Here is a 20,119-nt window from a genome sequence, read left to right on the forward strand (position 1 = left end):
CGTTTCCTCTTTATTTGGTTAAAAAGGGCTGAAGCCTCTCCAGAACTCGTGTCTCCCCAGCCCTCCTCCCCCAGCAAAGGGTCCCAGGACCCTGCCAGGGTGGGGTTGGTGATGCCCACGGGCTGTTCCACACCAGCCCGGGCAAAGCTGTTCCGATGCCCCTGCCGTGGTTGGTGCCTTGGCAAAACAACTCCTCTCATTTGTGAGCCTCAAGGACATCACGGGCACTCCAGAGGGTGAATTAGGGAATCATGGAATGGCCTGGGTGGGAAAAGACCTTGAAACTCATCCTGTTTCATGGGCAGGGTCACCTTCCACGAGCCCAGGCTGCTCCAACCTGGCCTTGGACACTGCCAGGGATGGGGCAGCCACGGTTTATCTGCCCAACCCTTCCAGCCAAGAATTCCTTCCCAATATCCCATCCAACCCTGCCATTTGAAGCCATTCCCCTTGTCCTGTCACTCCATCCCTTGTCCAAAGATGGGACAAGCACCATGGAGGAGACAGAAATGCCACCCCACCCCGCAGCAGGACAGCATCAGCACGGGGCCATCACTGCAGGGCGGTGGAGATGCTGTCCCAGGGCTTCCATTCTTACTCAATTTTATATTATTTCCACAAATTCAGCCTTCTTTACCTCTCCTCTCTTGTGGAGAGGACTTTCTTCTCCCCCCACTGGCATTCCAGGGAAATATCCTTGCACAGAAAGGAACTCACCCAGACACCAGCCTGCTCCACAAGTCTCAACTCCACTGGGAGCAGGGAAGGGTCTTTAAGTCCGTCCTGCTTGGCTAAAAAAGAAGAATTCTGGCATCAAGCAGGAAAGAAGGAGTTACTCCAGGATTTCTGGCAGCCCCAGGAGCTCAGGAAAGCTGCTCAGCAGCTCTGCAGTCTCAGCACCAGCACCCAGACACATCATTCCCTTGGATTATTTCCCTTGGGCCTCATGTCTGGGGGAGACACGGAGGAATCCAAGCTTTTATTTCAAGCAGAGGGTACATCCAGCCTTTGGGAGAGCTGGGGAAGGAAAAACAACCCCCCAAAACCCCAAGCAAACCTTGCAAAAGCCTTTCCCTGCCCTCGTCTGCATCAGGATGCAGCAGCTGTAAGAGGGATGCAAATGAGCAATTAATCTCTATTGCTGCAAACTCGTAATCCTGAAGAATCAATACAGGGCTGTTTTAAAAAATCCAGGGGGTGTTTTGAGCAGCTTCCATGCAAAGAGAAACGAGGAAATTGCAGGTGGAAATGAGCTCTGAAAGAGAAGGGAAATGCAAGTGTGCCTTGCATTAATTTCCCACCCAGTTCCAAGCACAGGAATAACTGGATTATTTCAGTGTTCAGGCTGGAGGAATCAAAGCCAGGCACAGTGTGGGGTGTCTGATGGCCACTCCCTGGCCAAGATTAACAACCTGCAAGAGTTTCCTTTCCTCTTCCTCCCTATCCAGGGAACACAAAGCTGGTTTTGCTGCAGGGCACCACAGAAGATTTAAGCTCTTTAGTTTTCTGCTGCAGGGACTTGTTGTGCAATCTTATTCTTGGTTCTTGAACACTTTGCATTCCCACAATGTCCAACTATTTTGATGTTTAATGGCTGGATCCTGCCACTGCCCCTGAAAAAGAGGTGGCAACCAGGACTTCTCAGGAGGGACCTGCTCTGGATCATTAGATGGCCAGATATGCAGGGACAGCACTGCTCCAAACACCAACAGGGGGTTCCAATCCCATCTTCCCCCTTCCCAGGGAAAGCAGGGGGAAGCACAGAGTGCTACAACACCACCTTTGATGTGATGATGATGGATGAGAGCTGAGGTCAAGAAAGATGAGAGTTGAACAAAATATTGATTTGATGACTCCCCCTTTTTTCCTTTCCTATACCCAGGACCAAACCATCATCATTCCAAGAGCTTCACATCCCTAATTTCTTCAACAAGCCCTTTGCAGCTGCAACACCAGCAGTGTCTGATGCTGCTCCTGCATCCCATCACTGCTCCAGAGCTTTGCCCATGTGCCCCAGGCCACGTCTGGCTGAGGCTCCAGGAGTGAATCCCAACACCAGGAGCAGAGATATCCCCAAAATCCTCTGGCAAAGCACAGACATGGGGCAGGAGAAATTAAAATTACAGAGGCAGCTGCAGAGCTGGACTTCCTGAGCTTTGCAGAGCTAAAAGTCAGTAGCTGTCCTGCTTCTCTAGCTGTCCTTCTCTCTGAAAGAGGGGAAATTTAGGTGGGATACTGGGAAGGAATTCTTGGCTGTGAGGATGGGAGGCCCTGGCACAGTTTGCCCAGGGAAGCTGTGGCTGCCCCTGGATCCCTGGGAGTGTCCAAGGCCAGGTTGGAGCAACCTGGGCTAGTGGAAGGCAGAGTTGGAAGCAGATGAGCTTTTAGGTCTCTTCCAACCCAAACTATTCCATGATTCTCTACAGATTTGGAAGAGAGAGGGAGCAAACTAAACACATGAGGACAGGAGGACGTGCTGCAGCATCCCTGGCTCCCATCCCTGTGCCAGGAGGGACCTTCCCTGCCACACAGGAGGGTGAATTTGGATCCAAGCACATCCCAGACCTCCCAAGTGATTTTGAACAAGATTTTTCATCGCTTCCTTGTGCCGTGAGGCTGCTGGGGATGATCATGTGTGTGTGGGCACTTCTAAGGTGTGTGGACAAGCCCTGGCACGTGGTGAGTCCACGCTCTGAAACAAGCTCTTTGTCACCTCCCTGCCAGCCTTCATCCCACCCTCATGGCCTGGGGTGACTTGGGTGACACCCTGGCACAACCAGGCCTGTGTGGCCACTCATCTCCTGAGCAAAACACTGTTTCAGTGTAAACCAGAGTGATTAATAAATCATAAAGCCTCTCTTTACCCCCCCACTCTCACCTCCTGTGCTCTCATCTCACATTTTTGCTGGGCTGCTGGTTTTCTTGCATGCCCCAGATAACTCACTGAGCTTCATCTTCACTGTTCCTTCCACTCTCCTGCTCTTCTTTCATTTTTTATGAAAACTCTCTTGCTCTGCTTCATCTCACTGGGAAATCAAAGGGGCTGTTTGTCTTTAGCTCTCTGGTTGCTTTCCTGAACACCAAGACAAATCCAGGCACTGGATCAACAAAAAGCTGATTTATTCCCCCCTTCCCTCCCCGTTCACAGCTGGACAGGGCTGGCACTGAGCTGAGTTTGGGGTTGAAGATGCTCCCTTTCCATTTTCTGGGGAGAAAGTGGGAAAACAAGTAGGAAGATGAGAAATGAGCCCTTCCAGGCTCTTCTGGGTGAAACCACACTGCAGAAAACTCTGAGCCAGCAATGGGTGGAAAATAGATAATGCTTAAGGTCCCTTCCCTACTCCAAACCATTCCATAATTCTATGAGATAAAATGTGACTCCAAGAGCTCAAACCGGGGTCAGTGCCAAGGCCCCCATTAACTTCCTCAGACATTCTCAGATTTACAAACTCTGCAGCTTCTCTGCTTGATGTCTCCAGACTCTGGACTGGGAGCAGGGCTGTAAGGAAGCCCACACTCGTGGTGGATTCCTGGCAGTCCTTGCTGTGGAGTAACAGCCTGCAGCCAGCTAGAAATAGGAAATCAGGTCATGAACCAGCTTCCCCCTCAGTCCAACAACACAGAGATGAATGAGACATGACCCTGCCTTGCTCTTATTCCATCCCTGCTCCCTGAGATCCTCCCAGTGGGATATGGGTGTCCAGACCCAGCAAAGCAAATCTTTGCCCTCTCATCTTTCCCACATTTAGGGTTAAAAGCAAAAACGCACCAAAGCAGCATTTTTATCTGGGTTCAGAGCAGTTGTATATGTCAGGAAAGGATATAGCAGCATAATCAAGATTTATGGAATATAGGAAATATTTTAGGAGAGGCCATTTGTTCTGTTCTCTCTATCCCATAAAATCCCCAGGAGTTATTTGTTGGAGGCTGTGGCAGCGCTGCAGGGTGGGAACAAAAAGCCACTCTGTGAATGAAGAGGAAAAGCATTAAAACACACAAGGCAACATCTTTTTAAGTCACACAGAATTGCCCTGGGGAACTTGCTGCCTCAGGATTCGAGTCGGACAAACAGCTCCACAGTTTGGGAAAACTGATGGGAAGGTACCTCAAGGTAACCCAGGAGGGTTGGGATCCGTGGGCATGATCCTGGCATGGGCAGCTTCTCCTCTGGAGGATCACATCCATGTCTAGGCAGGAAAACAGGGAACTGTGTAGCCCAGCATCCAGCACTGCCCAGCCCATCCCTGGAAGTCTCCAAGGCCAGGCTGGACAGAGCTTGGAGCAACCTGCTCTACTGGGAGGTGTCCCTGGCATGGCAGGGGATGGAGTGGGATGGTCTTTAAAGGTCCCTTCCAACCCAAACCATTCTGGGATTCTGTGCCCTTTAATGGTAAATTCCTGGAGGATGATTTTCCATTCCTGCAGCTTTCTTGCTTTGCAGCCAGAAAGGCCCAGGGAAGCTGCAGAATTTGGGATGTGCCACCCTGCAGGCCACGTGGTTAATCCCCTGCTCTGCCTGGAGGGTTAGTCCTGGCTCCATCCTGGATGCTGGGGGGGCTCTTTCAGCCCCCAGAGCATCTTGGGGTGCTGTGCCCCGGTCTTTGGCTCCACTGACCCTCTCAGGGGGAGCAGAGGCAGTGAGGCCATGAGGGACTCCCATGGGGAGAAGATTTCTGCTGTGTGATCCACAGCCCAGCCCGGGGGCATCTCCAGCACAACCCCCACCCCTGGACAAGGCCCTGGTGCTGAAGGACCTTCACCTTCCAAGGTGAGCAGTCCTTGGTGGCTCCCGAGTCAGTGGTGGGTGGAAGGGCTGCACACCCTTGTCCTCCCCCTGCCTTGTGGTTTTTGGGAATGTGGCAGAGCCGAGATCCCACTAGAGGGTGCTGGGAAACACCAAAAGGCTCTGCCTGGGGCTCCAGACAGCCCTGTTAATTCCTGCTGCCTTATTCCCTTCAGCTTCCTGATTTCCATCCAGCACAGTCAGTGCTGGGTCACAGCTATAGATTGTCTTTAGTTTATGGCCTCACTTTCTCTTCTCGCTTTTTTCTGCTTGAGTAAACACAAACAACAAACCCAGGGAGTCCAAGAGAGGGCTGGAGATCTCAGGGCAGGGATGAGCCCAACGCTCTCTGCATCCATGGCACACACTGAGAGGTTCCTTCCCCACCCCAGCGACCTCCAGCAGATGCAAAATATTGTCCCTCCTCTCTGGGACCATCTCATGGGTGCTGAATGTCTCCCAGGACCTGCAGAAGGTCCTCAGGGGTAGTGGGGGATATGCTTTGTTTGTGCCTTCATCCCTGAGGCAGCTTTGAGCCCCTTCCATGGCACATGATGCCCTGAAGGGGTGTCTTGGTGCCCACCCAGAGCCCAGGGCTGGGCACAGGGGGGGATGCCAACATCCTGATGGGCAACAACCCTTTGGAAGTGAAACTGCCCATCCAACTGCCAAACCTTCAGCTGTGGAGATGGAACACCTGCCCTGGTCATGGAATCATGGAATATCCTGAGTTGGAAGGGACCCACGAGGGTCATTGAGTCTGAGAGGAGACTGAGGGGAGACCTCACTGTGGTTCCAACTGCCTGGGCAGGGGCAGAGGAGGGGCAGGGACTGAGCTCTGCTCTGGGGGGACAAGGGACAGCACCCAGGGAATGGTTGGAGCTGTGCCAGGGCAGGGTCAGGTTGGATCTCAGGGAAAGGTTCTTCCCCCAGAGGCTGGTTGGGCACTGACCAGGCTCCCCAGGGCAGCGGGCACAGCCCCAAGGCTGCCAGAGCTCCAGGAGGGTTTGGATGATCCTCTGGGGCACAGGGTGGGACTCTGGGGATGGGCCTGTGCAGGGCTGAGGGTTGGACTCCATGATCCCTGTGGATCCCTTCCAACTCAGCATATTCTGGGATTCTGTGAGTTCAACCCCTGGCCCTGCACCCCAACAATCCCCCCCTGAACCTCAGAGCATTGTCCAAACCCTCCTGGAGCTCTGGCAGCCTTGGGGCTGTGCCCAGTGCCCTGGGGAGCCTGGGCAGTGCCAACCACCCTCTGGGGGAAGAACCTTTCCCTGAGATCCAACCTGACCTGCCCTGACACAGCTCCAGCCATTCCCTGGGTGCTGTCCCTGGTCCCAGAGCAGAGGTTGGAGCTGCCCCTCCACTCCCCTCACAAGGATGTTGAAGATCCCAATGAGGTCTCCCCTCAGTCTCCTCTTCTGAAAATGCCCTTTCAAGGTGCTGATCCAAAGAAGGTGCATTTAAAGCTGAGCTTTCTATCCCTCCAGGGAGCTGCAGCCTTGAGGACGAGCTCCTCAGTGGTCTGGGAGCACATGTCACCTCAACCCCACCACGGAGGATGTGTCTTCTGCAGGAAAAACAGCCCCTGCTTAACCTGTCATGAATGTTACACTCCTGGAGCCAAACCCACCCCTGAGAGGCACCAGGAGCAATGTTGCACCAGAGGAGTTTAAACTGAAGCCAGCACAGCTCAGGGGTGTGAGTCCCACTAGCCCAGCCCAGCCCAGAGGACCCTCTTCCCCTCCAAAGACTGGGACCTCAGCTGGGACGGGGTGTCCACATTTCCAGCCCAGTCTCCCAAACTGGCCAGGGCCACTTGCCCTAAAAAATGCAAAGGAATAGGGTGAGGAAGGAGTCCAGCCAAAGCAAATCCATGCTGGGGCTCTGGTTTAAGGGCTCCCTAAGTAGGTAACACCTCTCCATGTGGCACAGCTGCCATGGACCCTTCTCCCATGAGCTCCTCATGTCGTTCTCTGGCACCAAAAGCATTTTCAGCCTCCCACCTTCCCCCTTTGCAGAGCTCCCACTGTTTGAACACACTCTCAATATTTATCTGATGCCAACAGCAGCTCTGGGGTGAGTTGTGGGGTCTCAGGGATGTTCTGAACCTGCAGGATATGCAGGTCCTACACAAGTCCTTCCCTGCCAGCTCCTTTTTGCCAACCCCCTTCCCATTCCTGCTGCATTTTCCTGTTTCTCCTTTCACACAGACACCTCAGACACCACCCCAGGTGCTTCCCAGCCAAGCCATCCCTCCTTTTGCACAGCAGCTGCCCAGAAAAACAACAGCCAACCTTAAACCTACTTAAGGGGAAAATGAGTTTCATTGCTCACCAGCCACATGAAAAATTCAGCGTTTCCTCCACGGAGCGGTTCGGGAACATCCAGCTCTGACAGGGGCTGCTCTGCTGTGTGCTGGCAGCAGGTCTGGGCAGGGCCAGAGGGCAACAAACTGTGTCACTCTGTGGCTCCTGTGTCCTGGCTAAATCCAGTCAGTGCCACGGGCACGGCTGTGGGTGGGATGTGGTGCCTTTATTGGCAGCGAGGGATGAGCATTGTGAGGGGAGAGGCAATGAAGGGTAAAGGATGAGAGAGGAGGAGGGGGAGAGTCCTGTGGCCCCAGTCCATTTTCTGAGATGCCTGGGAGTTTTCCAAGGAAATAGAAATATTGAGTCCTGGACACCAAAACACTTTTGTTGGAGCAGCAGGTTTGAGGGATGTCTGGATGAAGCTGGGAGAGGAAGGACCACTCCAGGGCAGCCCCTGCCCCCCGTGGTCCCTTGGATGTGACAAGGAGTCACACCCCTAGGGAAGAGCGAGGTGCAGGTCAGTGCCAGGCCTGGTTCACCTCAAAGAATGAAGGCTGGGAAGGTCTCACTGTCTTGTGGGTGGAAAAACTCCAAAAACCTCTCCACTTCTGCCTCAGTGCAGACAGCAGGACTGGGTGGGGCTCTGAGCAACCTGGGCTGGGGGAAGGTGTCCCTGCCCATGGCAGGGGGTGGGACTGGCTGGGCTTTAAAGGGCTCTTCCAACCCCAATCTGTGTTTGTGAGGGAGATGAACATATCTTCAAGGTGGGTGAGACAAGAGCTCACCCCGACCAGTGTGAGCCAGGAGTTAGACCCCAGCAAAGTGAGGAGAGAGGGTAAAGCCATGTGTCCCAGCCAGATGTGCTGCAGGGCAATTACAGAGAACTTCCTTAAATTCCTGCCTCCCGTTTGCTGTCCATTCAGCACTTTTTCATGCTTCCTTAGGCACGGGTTTGTGGCCTCAACAGCTGCTGTGCTTTTGGCCACGTGCCTGGTGCATTCCTCTGGAGAGGGGTGAGATCAACCGTGCTGCTCCTCAGCCTCCTGGAAATATTGGGAGCATCAACTTGTTTCTGCCCGAGTGACATTCCTGATGCTCAGGAGGAGGGAAGGAATAAGAAAATGACAAAACATTATTTCTGGTCCAAGCCGTGGAGCGGGGAATGCGGGAGAGATGCTGGGGTTGGGTGTCCGTCTCCTGAGCCCTCCCTCACCTGTCCATGGAATCATGGAATGGTTTGGGTTGGGAGGGACCTTAAATCTCATCCAGTCTCATCCCCTGCCATGGGCACGGACACCTCCCACTATCCCAGATTGCTCCAACCTGGCCTTGGACACTTCCAGGGATGGGGCAACCACAGCTTCTCTGGGCAACCTGTGCCAGTGTTTTACCACCCTTGTTGTAAAAATCATCTTCTCTATATCTAAGGAAAGCTTATATAAGGAATATATATCTCTCATAACATTTCAATATCCGTTTTTACACATCTTTTTATATATATGTATAAGGAATCTCTTATATTTGAGAGATCTTTGAGAAGGTGCTCAGTCGCCCCCCTTGGTGACCCCACCTTCTGGCTTGCAAGGGCAAAAGAGGTCACTGACCTGTGTCTGGAAAACTCTTTGGCCTTTTTTTGATGGAAAACGTGGAACCCCATGGTTGTTTGTAGTGGATTTTTCCAGCCCTTGCCTGTGTGGTGGTTGCCAGGCATTGCCATGGCATCGTCTGGGGCATCAGGGTGAGCTGAGCACCAGCTGAGAGCTTCCAGCAGGTGAAGTGAGGGCAGAGTGTGAGTCACCTGTTGGAGCAGTGTCACAACCACTGCTGGCACTGTGCTCCCTATGGAAATGGGAGAAGCCAGGGAATAAATGCTTTCACCTTTGCAGTGCTGGGAGTTTTCAATTCTAGTTAAATCCACTTGAAAAGCAGCTCTGAAGTCACACTTTAATGAGAGGGGTGAGCTGAGCTTTGGGTGGGAAAAGGGTGAGTTCAAACAGAGGTTGGGCTGGGGTGAGATGAGTCTGTGTGTCCTTGCAGGGAGGGTCAAAGGGGATGGTCTTAAACTGAAAGAAATCAGGTTTAAATTGGATATTAGGAGGAATTTTTTACCAGTGAGGGTGGTGAGGCCCTGGCACAGGTTGCCCAGAGAAGCTGTGGCTGCCCCATCCCTGGAAGTGTCCAAGGCCAGGTTGGACAGGGCTTGGAGCAACCTGTGCTAGTGGAAGGTGACCCTGCCCATGGCAAGGGTTGTGACTGGATGGGTTTTAAGGTCCCTCCCAACCCAAACCATTCTGTGATTCCATGATAAATCCCAGCTCACTCCTTGGGATGTTTCAGTAGACACTCATTCCAGAGGTAATAAACATTCCCAAACAGGACAGTGAAGGAAACATCCCCATCAGGCCCAGCCCCTTCTCCCTGCCCACCCCAACCCCCAAACCAGGAGATGCCTGAAGGTAAAACACTGCTAAGATCAGCAGAAGCAGCTGATCCCAGACAATACAGCTCCCTGGGATCTACAGCCTGGAAAACACAGAGTGGGGCTCAACCACCTCCGAGGCCACTTTGGGGAGTATTTCTCCCGATCCAACCAGCATTATTTGTTTCCTCACAACCACAGAGCAGTGCAGCTGTGCCACGGGGAACTCTGTGTCAGAGCTGCGTTAAGTTTACCCTTTCCCCTGATTTTTAGGGGTTTTATAAGTGGTCTGGACTTCCGGAGCCTGTGCTGCACCAAACCGCGCTGGAAATTATCCCAGCCACCCATAGGAGGAGGCATTGCCCAGGGGTTGAAGCACGGGAAGGGTTGGGAGGTTTGGGGTTTTCTTCTGCCTTTGGCTCTATGGCAGTGGAAGAATAATTTTTAAAGGTTGGTAAAGAAGAATACAAAGAAAAAAACCCAACCTTTGCACCTCGCCCTGCAGTTCTGGGGTTGGTGGTAGCAAGTGACCTCAGATGCAGGAACCACTTCAAAACCAAAATGAAAACCAACAACAAAACATGTTTGTAAAAGCTTTTCCTGGTAATGCCTCTTCTGAGGAGCCTGCAAAGCACAGACAAACCTGGCACTTGTGGCCTCAGCTGACCCCAAAACTCACTGCAAGCCTCTCTCAAGCCACTTATGGTCCTGTGTGTGTGTGTGTGTGTGTGTGTGTGTGTGTGTGTGTGTGTGTGTGTCCCCACCTGGATTTCACAGCAAGATGGAGCTTTGTATGACACATTTGAGATGAGATAAAGGTTTGATCCAACAGGAGTTCTAAGCTGGAAAGAGGGTTATCACTCTTTCCCCCCCATATTTCCACAGTTCCAGCCCTGTCAGATGGTGATGAATGTAATGAATACTAATAAATATCCATTAATTCAGTACATTGAGTCAGTTATTAATATTTCTTTTGCTGATAGGTTGTGCAGATGATCAGATTAATTGAATTAAATTATGTCTAGGAGGGGGAGAGGGAGAGAATTGCGACACAGGCTAAACTGGGACTATAAAAACTGAGGCTTACTGTCAGGGGGGAACCACAGAGGGAGTGACCAGCTGGAATTCAGCTGGTTTTGCTCCCTGACACTGTGTATAGATTGGAATGATGGCTCCAGATCCAACTGTTCCCCAGCACTGCCAAGGCCACCACTAACCCATGTCCCAAGTGCCATGTCCACACAGCTTTTAAGTCCCCTCAGGGATGGGAACTCCAGCCTGTGCCAGGGTTGGACAGTCCTTTCCACGAAGGAATTTTCTCTCATATCCAACTTGACCCTTCTGTGGCACAATTTGGGGCTGTTTCCTCCTGTCCTGTCACTTGTTACTAGGGAGAAGGAGGTGAGCACAACCTGCCTGGGGGAGATGCTGGAGATCCTCAGACAAGTCTCATCCAGGGACAAACCCAAGCTCACTGTTGGAGCTGTTGGAGAATGAAAGCCATGAAAGCCACGGGGTCTTTGCATCCCTCATGGCCAAGAACACTGCCCAAATCCCTGTGCACTTGACCAAGGCTCCCCCTGGGCCAGGGGAAAACAGAGGGGCGTGAAGTTATAACACATTCCCCCAAAAAATGATTCCTTTCCCCACTTCCAAACCCTCCTGGAAGGAGATGGAGGAGTTAGGCAGGATCAGATCTGAAGGCCAGGCTGAACTTGGAAGGAGCTGGCAGGGTATCAGCCAGGAGCAGATTTTCTGCTTAAAAGCAACTCCTTGAGAGCCTCTAATCAGTTCCTGTCCCTCACCATCGATCGGTGGTAGACAAACACCCTTGGAAATGTCAAGCACATGTAAAATGCCATTTTGTCACTCAGGGCAGGCTCTCAGCTCTGTAGCTTCTCCTGGCACTGGTACAGCACTGGTACACTGTGGGAGTGAATCACATTCCTAAGTGGAAGGTGTCCCTGCCCGTGGCAGGGGGTTGGGACAAGATATTCTTAGAAGTCCCTTCCAATCCAAGGGACTTTTAATCCATGATTCCTGATCCTTCCTCTGTCCTGGCAACTTTTAAAGGCTAAAGCGTCTATTCAGAAAGCTCTCCTGCTTCTCCCAGCAGTTCCCACAGCTCTGTCCCTGTGCCAGGCTGCAGTCCCTGCCTGGCAGCCTCCAAGTGCCCAGCAGGGTTCTGGGCTTCCAAACCAGCCCGGCGGGATGAGCTTTGCCAAGGTGGGGTCAGATCTGAGCAGCTGAGCTGGAGAGGTCGGTGCTGTGCTGCAAACACCCTCCCAAGCTCCAGGAAGGCTCAAGGAAGACTCTTTTCCCAGCCTGCCCTGGCACTGCCAGGGTGCTCAGAGTCACGAGGCACAACAAATTTCCTTGGCATAGAGCTCGGATGAGACTGAGCTTTCCAGAATCGTCCCTTGGCTCCCAGGGCTGGCAAAGGCGCATCAATGCTCTCATGCCTCCGTCTGTCCAGCTGCAGGACGGGGCAGCAAATCCCCCCTGCGTGGCCAGGAGGGCGGGAGTTGAGCCTGGGGGTCTTCCTAACACACCTGGAGCTCTTGTTTGTGCTGGCCCAGGGCTGGGGGTGGCTCAGGGAGCTCGGTCCTGACTTGCCTTTGACCCACTGTGACAGTGGTAAATCAGCCCCGTGTGTCCCCAGGGCAGGAGGGACCAGACCTCGAAGCTGAAGGGTGGTGGTGGCATGAGAAGATGTGGAAAGAGCAAGCCATGGACCCATTGAGGCTGGAGAGAATCACAAAATCATTTAGGCTGGAAAAGCCCTCTGAGACCATCGAGTTCAACCATCCTCCAGCACTGCCAAGGCCACCACTGACCCCTGTCCCCAAGTGCCACATCCACGTGGCTTTTAAATCCCCCCAGGGATGGGGACTCCACCCCTGCCCTGGGCAGCTGTGCCAGGGCTGGAGAGCCCTTTTGGGAAAGAAATGAATGAAGATGGGAAGGCTCTTGGCCACTTTCCAGGTGGAATTTGTTACATCCAGAAGATTGCCTGCACAATGAGTTTGGTGTAGCATGGGTGACCTTGGAGGACACTTCCAGCCCACGTCCCTGGCACGTGAGACCTGGTGTTTCCAGCAGAGACCAACCAAAGCTGTGGAGTTTGATGCCACAGCCCCGTTTCCAAAGACCTGTAACACACACCCAAGTTTTTCAGGGGCTCCCATGAGTGTCTCAGAGCAGCTTGGTCCTTCCTTCCTGAGCCAGGATTGTGTGAGACATTTCCTGTGCACCTCTGGTTTCCTGTGCACCTCAGGGTGAAAGGAGCTTCCTGCTCTTCTGAAAATGCTCCTCCCGCCCTTTGCTGATCTGCAAAGTGTCCTCATGCCGTGTAGAGCACACAAGATCTCTCATCTGCAGCATTAATACAGCACTTGAAACTTGTCTGAGCTGGGAGACACGGCAAATATGAGGTTGAAATCCCTTCTGTTTGCAGGAAAGCACGGAGAGGGCACACACCGGGCTTGCTTTGGGGTACCCTGGGTTTGTTGCTGTGACAGATCCTCCTGTCTCCCTCTGCCTGCACCATCCCCATCCCCAGGCTGGCTGCTCTGCCAAGCCAGATGGCACCTTCACCCCGGGGCACCACGTTGGCAGAGCCTGAGGAACAGACTGTCTGCACGAGGCTGACGAAGGATTCTCCTGCCCCCCACCTGCCACCTACCTCCATTTAGACCTTAGGTTTTCTTATCCCACCCCTCTGTTGTATGATATAAGCTCGGGTCTTACTGACTAGCACCTAAATATATCCTCTGATGATGAAAATCAAAGTGTTCCCGGGGAGTTTTACAGCCCAGGTTGTTTCCAGCTCGCTGTGTAAATGAGCTGCATCCTAGAAACCCCAGGGCAGGATGTTTGCTCTTGCAGAGGACACAAGCACCTGTAGGAGAGTGAGTTTTTGATAAGGTAAAGGCCATGGCAGCTGCTTCAGCAGCAAGTCAGACTGACTGGGTTGTCCTGGGGGCAGAATTTGGTTTGGAGAATTCACCTGGGGGGAGAAAGTCCTCCAGAGTGATCACAGAGAGTGCAAGGCAGAGAAGCACTGGGAGGGTTTGGTTTGCCCGTGTCCCACGGGCTCAGTGCTGCTTTTCAGGGAGTGTTTCTGCTGTGGCCAGACCATTCCTAACCCCCTTTACCTCTGAGGGTGGAATTTTCCCAAACCTGCTCCAGAATCTTTCCTCACTGGGCTTTGCTCTGACAGTTCTCTCCTTATCCTGCGTCAGGATTTTCATTTCCCAGCTTGAAAGTGCCCACAAAGAAAGGACTGTGTGGGACATCTCTGCTTTGGGGGTCAGTAGTTCCAAGGCCATCCAGTTCCTGCCTCCCGACGGTGAGATGAACTCGTTGGCATGTTCTGGTTGCTCTCAGCAAACACTGCACAGGATGGACGTGTCTCCAGTGCAGCATTTCCATCATTTCCATCAGCGGTGACTGGAAAATCCTCCTCTAGTGATGTCACCGAACCGAAATCTCGATCCTCGGCAGCTCCCACGTTTTGGGAGGAGTTCGCAGCCCTGCCCTCGCCCCGCTGCCGGAATCCAGCCGCACTTCCCCGCGCAGCCGTCTGAGCTTTCATAATGAAAAGCCAATTAAAGCGCACCATTAAGCACGGCCCTTTCCCTTCCTTGTCCAAACCTATCTGTCACACGACGGGCACAACAACTGTAGTGTGAGTTGGCAGATGCTGCTAAAAACGGGAAAGATCAGGTGTATAAGTGAATTATTGAAGTGCCAGCCTGGGCTCTGGGGAGGGAGCGGGGTCAGACGTGCGCGGCTGCTCCGCGGAGCTGCAAAGCCACCTGAGCTCCTCCCGGCCGGGCACAAGCAGATTATCCACGCGTTTTTTTTAGAAGCTGGCAATGGCTGGAGTTTCCAGGCTGCTCCGGGCACAGCAAGGGGAGGGCAGAAGCTGTGGTACCGCGGAGGGAGCGTCGCTTGCCTTTCCCTTCAGGTGTCCATGCGGGATGTGGCTCCCGGCACAGCTGGAGGGGAAGCAGGAGAGGCACGGCTGCGTCTCTGGGTGGATTGCTGCTGATTTCTGGGCATCCGGGAGCCTGCCTGGGGTCAGAACTCAGGAGTGACAGCCCCTTCAACCCCCTGATATTCTCACTCAAAAAGCCCAGGGTGGGATTTTAATTGAACCCACGGAGAGGGAGCGGCAGGAGGGGAACCGAAGGAAACCCTGCACAGAGGAAGAATGAAGGAGGATGGAGAGAGGGAAGACGGAAGAGGGAGAGGGAGCTGGAAGTACCAGGAGGAGCAGAGATGCTGTACAGGGTGATTTTCTCACTGATGACAATCCAGCCATAAGACCTCGAATGTATTCAAAACAATGCAGCGCTCCAAAGTTATCAAAACAATGCAGTGCTCCAAATTAATTCAAAATAATGCAGTGCCCCAAACTCACAAAAATAATGCAGTGCCTCAGATGTCTCAAAAATAATGCAGTGCCCCAAACTTATTAAAACAATGTAGTGCCCCAAACGTGTAAATAATGCAGTGCCTCAAATGTACAAAAATAATGCAGTGCTCAGTGCCACAAATGTGTAAATAATGCAGTGTCCCAAATGTGTAAATAATGCAGTGCCCCAAATGAATTGACAATAATGCAGTTCTCCCAAATGTGTTAAGAATAATGCAGTGCCCCAAAATGTATTGAGAATAATGCAGTGCCCCAAACATATAAAGATAATGCAGTGGCCCAAATGTATAAAAATAATGCAGTGCCCCAAATGTGTTAAAAATAATTCAGTACCCCATAGGAGTCTCACTCTCTGGGTTTCTGCTGCCTTTTTAGGACTGATTCCACTTTGTTTAAGGATGAAAGATTCCTGCTTTCAGTCCTCGTTGGGGAGTCATGACAGTGGCACAGAGGAATTTGAACCTCTGTGTGCTGAACCCTTCTGAGTGCAGGAAATAGGGGATTTTTTTTTCCTCTGGTAAATATGCCTCTCTCAACACGTGTTTCTCCTTGTTATCTCTAGATAAGGAGCTGGTGTAGCAGCATCAGTTCTCTGGGACATCCTTGCAACGTGATGAATCACAAGGTCCTCCTCAGAGCAGGGCTCACAATAGATTTATTATATTTATTATGTTTCTTTTCTTTTTCTCAGCTGAGAAAGAAAAAAATCAGGCAATGGAAGCATTTGTGTCTTATTTTCGGTTTACACCCGTTCAGTCCTTAAAAATGAATCTTTAAAGAGCTTTCAAAGAGTTTTGGGGCAGCACCACAGGGTTTTAACAATGGGGACTGAGGGGTGGGCAGGACCTTCTGGGCGGTGGATGAGGGGGATGAGGCACCACGGGGTGAAGTGAATTGTGTCCAAGCTCAGAGAACATGAAGAACTGGGAATTCCAGCCAGGAAGTGATGCCAGTGCCTTCCCTGCAATCAGCAGACCCTGTGTAATCACACAGTGGATGCAAACAAAGCCACACTAAGCCCAGTCCTGCCTTCTCTTGGGATGGGGATGAATCATCTCCCACTCTTGCGGTCGATAAAAATCTTCAGAAGTCGGAGAGGGACCCAAATTCTTGTTCCATTCTCCGCTGGAAGAACTTGTAAAAGCTGGTTTATAAACCCTCTTGGCAACTTCTCGTGACTTTCCAGACCCCCTTAATGCTTCTGTGGTGCCAAAGATCTTCCCCTTCTCTGGAGATCGCATTTCCCGTTACCTCAAGCCACGTCAGCAGTGGCCTGGATGATTTCCATGGCAGCTCATGGAAATACTTGCACCAATTTGAGCCCCTAAAATTTTATATAATACAGAGTTTAAGGCATCAGTGTGGAGGACAAAGCACTGAGGCAGCAGAGATGGGACAGTGGTGAAGGCAGCAGTGTCACATCACGTGGGACAAGCCAGGCACCGGGGTGAGATCTCCCAGGCTGGGCTGTTGCTCAGATGGTTCTGGCCTGGAATTTGCAGGGATTTGACTCTGATCCATCTGAACACCAACAGGAGAGGAAGGTGCCATCTAACCCTCGTTTCTCTTCTCACTCTGCCCGTCCTGGGCTCCCACCCACATGGGATAAACTGCTTTAAATTGGATATCAGGGAAAATTTCTTCGTGGGAAGAGTTGTCCAGCCCTGGCACAGCTGCCCAGGGCAGGGGTGGAGTCCCCATATTCCTGGAGGGATTTAACAGCCTTGTGGATGTGGCACTTGGGGACAAGAGTGGCCTTGGCAGTGCTGGAGGAGCAGTTGGGCTCCGTGGCCTTGGTGGGCTTTCCCACCCTTAGTGATCCTGTGATCCTATAACTCTGCTGACCCTAAAACAGGGGCCCCATCCCTGCAGCTTCCCAGGGCAGGGATCCCACCTTGCCAAGGCCACTGGGTAGAGCACTTTCTGTAGGGAATGTACAACTAATTCCCTGGGTAGCCTTGCTTTTGTGGCCTTCTAAACTCATTATCAAATTCAGGTTATTTTCAGGCTCATTTCCTAATGAAAAAAGATCAGTGTGATGGGAGCTGTGTGTGACACAGGGAGTTGCTGCCTCTCTCCTCCCCCAGATATTTTGAATTCTTTGGGCAATTCCAACTAAGTTTGATGGAACAATTTAAGCTCTCAAGGCAATAAGTCTCTGATGGAGTTGGGGAAATCAGAGGACTGGACAGGGCAGGAACTTCCTGTAAGTACTTCCAACAAAACCCAGAGCCCTGATGCCTTGGGGCTTGGGGGATGTTGAGTGGGCAACTGTTCCCAGTGGGAACATCAGAGGGGTTTATGGAGTTGCAGAGGGGTTTCATTGAGAGTTTTTTCAGTGTCCTTTGCTTCTCTGCAAGTCCCCAGTGACCCAGGATGGGTGAGAGGGAGGATGGGCTGAAGAGCTGGGCCATTATCTTTGGTGACAGTTGGGGGTCACAGCATCTTCCAGAGACAGAGCTGTCTGCCCAACAGACTGGGAATTTTCCACTGGACTTGCAGGCACTTTGGACCAGGCCTCCAGAAGAGTGGGACAGAAACACACCGGATTTCATCCCAACCCACCCCTCACAGTCAAACAGGCTCACGGTGACGAAATTTGCCCACAGGGCGATTTCAAAGATGCTTCAACCACCTCTTGAGCAAAACTTCATCTTTCCATCCATCCCTCCATCCCTCCATCCATCCCTCCATCCCAGCCAGCTTTAGGTTAGGTTCAAACCCAGCTGTAACCATTTCACACAAAAGTCTGGGGAGGAGAAATTTCACTCTCTGAGTTTCCATCATCTTTGTCTCTGAAGTTCTAACATTTGCAGGTGAAACAAAATTTTTAACAACTATGTTGTTAAAAACATCCTTATTTTATTATTTTTTTTTCTGTTTAGTTAAGAGCATTTGATGGTCTTCATTTCTACAATTAAAAAACACTTCACCTCATTTTTTAACTTTCCCCCATCTATAAATAGATCTCACAAAATGTGCACATGGCAAAGTTCCTGTAATTTATGGGACAACAAGCAAACAGCCCAGGGATACAAGAAAACAACAATGAGAAGCCAACACAGAAAAATTCCTCGGACATAAGGGCCCAGATTCAGGGTGGGATCTGATCTTTAGGAGAAGAAGAAATTGCATCTCCTGCCCTTAGAAAATTTGACAGGGACACAAACTCAAGCCAGCTCTGCTGTCACAGAACATTGGGGTTTATACTGTCCTCAACAGAGTTTTAGGAAATGAGCAAATGTTTGGAGTTGTATTTTCCTGGTTTTGCAGAAAACTGGCCTTCTCACACAAACAAAGAAGAGCTGGATTCTCTCTTCTCGTGCCTGGCTTTTCCAGCACTGATAAACAGGCTGGCACAGCTGGCTGAGCTCTTTATGATCCCACTGGTGTCATTCATACCTTGGGAAAGGGGATTTCAGCCCCCCACAGCTCAGGAATTTAAGATCATCCCAGGAATAGCAATAAATGGGCTGTTGGTACATTTTTGCCTGCTGGATCCTGCATTCGAGCCAAATCATCCACTGCATCCCACAAAGGTTTGGGTTGGAAGGGACCTCAAAGCCCACCCAGTTCCATGGGCAGGGACACCTGCCACTATCCTGGCTTGCTCCAACCTGGCCTTGGACAATCCCAGGGATGGGGCAGCCACAGTTTCTCTGGGAAGTCCATTCCAGCACCTCCCCACCCTCACAGGGAAGAATCCCTTCCCAATGTCTAATCCAAACCTGCCTTCTTTTAGTTGAAAGCTGTTCCCCCTTCTGGCACTCTCTGTCCCTGTTATAAGTCCCTCGCTCTGGTTTTTAACGAGGGGGATGGGGAGGGTCCTCCTGGATTCCCCCAGCGGGGACGGGGAATACGGGGACAGGGATGTGGGAACAGGGAATGTGGGGACGGGGGATGAGGGGACAGGGGATACAGTGACGAGGGATATGGGGATGGGGGGATGTGAGGATGGGGGAATGTGGGGATGGGGGGTGGGGGTGACGGGATGGGGACGGGGGATACGAGGATGGGGGGATGCGGGAACAGGGAATTCGGGGACGGGGGGGCCCGAGCAGGCGGAGGGGGAGGGAGGCGGGGGAAGGCGGGGGAAGGCGGTCCCGGGGCCGGCGGGGGGACGGCGCTCGCCGCCTTCCCGACCATAAAACAGCGGGGCCAGGGCTCGGGCGGGCGGAGCGGAGCGGCGGGACCGGCACGGAGGGACGGGCAGCGGAGAAGCGACAGGGAGCGGCGGCACAGCCTGGAGCGGAGCCGAGCGGCCGGGCCGCCCTGCGGAGGTAACGGGGACGGGGGGGCCCCCGGCCGGGGCGGTGCCGAGGAGCGCTCGGACGGCTCCGGCTCTCGGGGCTGAGCCGGGCTGTGCCCAATGATGTCCCCGCTGATGTCCCCGCTGATGTCCCCGCTGATGTCCCCCCCGCTCCGTGCCTGGGGCAGCTCTCCCTGCGCCCCCCAACCCCCCACCCCACCCTGGGCAGCCCCCCCCCGCCACCCGTGACAAAGGGATGCGAGCTCCGGGCACGGGCGGCTCCTGCCCGCTGGGCTGCACGGTGGGCATGGAATCGCCAGGGAAAGGTACCCAAAGCCGCTGCGGAGGGGGATAGGGAAGCTGGGAGCCGGAGGGACCGCGCTGATCCTCTTTTCCAGCAGCCTGTTCCTTGTCCAAGTCACTCCTCGTTCAAAGCCGATTCTGCCTGAGCATCCCCGTGAGCTGGGAGGAGGAGTGTGGCCATGAAACGGTGGCTCAGCTCTGCCCCTCTACCCAAAAGTGCCCGCAGAGTTCTGTCTTTGCCCTTTAGTTTCTCGAAAATTTGTGTTGGGATCCTTTTGAGCTGCTCCTGTGAAGCTTCACAGCAGAACAGAGGGACAGGGCGAGACTTAGTGCTGTTTCTGGGATGTGGGACCAGTTCCGGGGGGGGGTCCCAACCTCCGAGCAGCCCCAGGGCAGCACTAACAGCACGCAGGGAGTGGGCAGAGCTGGAGATCAGCCCTGCCAGCACAGGGAACCCCTTCTCACCCAAATCCCTGCACGGAGCACGGCTTGGCCAGGCTGGATCCAGAGTCTGCCTGCTGAGCCAGGTTTATGTAAGCAGCTGATTTGCAGTGTCAAGAGATATCCAAGAATCGCCTTGTCTTTGGAAAACGTAGAAATACGTGGC

This window comes from Corapipo altera, unplaced genomic scaffold (genome assembly GCF_003945725.1).
Source record: "Corapipo altera isolate COAL_440 unplaced genomic scaffold, ASM394572v1 326, whole genome shotgun sequence".
Taxonomy (NCBI): domain Eukaryota; kingdom Metazoa; phylum Chordata; class Aves; order Passeriformes; family Pipridae; genus Corapipo; species Corapipo altera.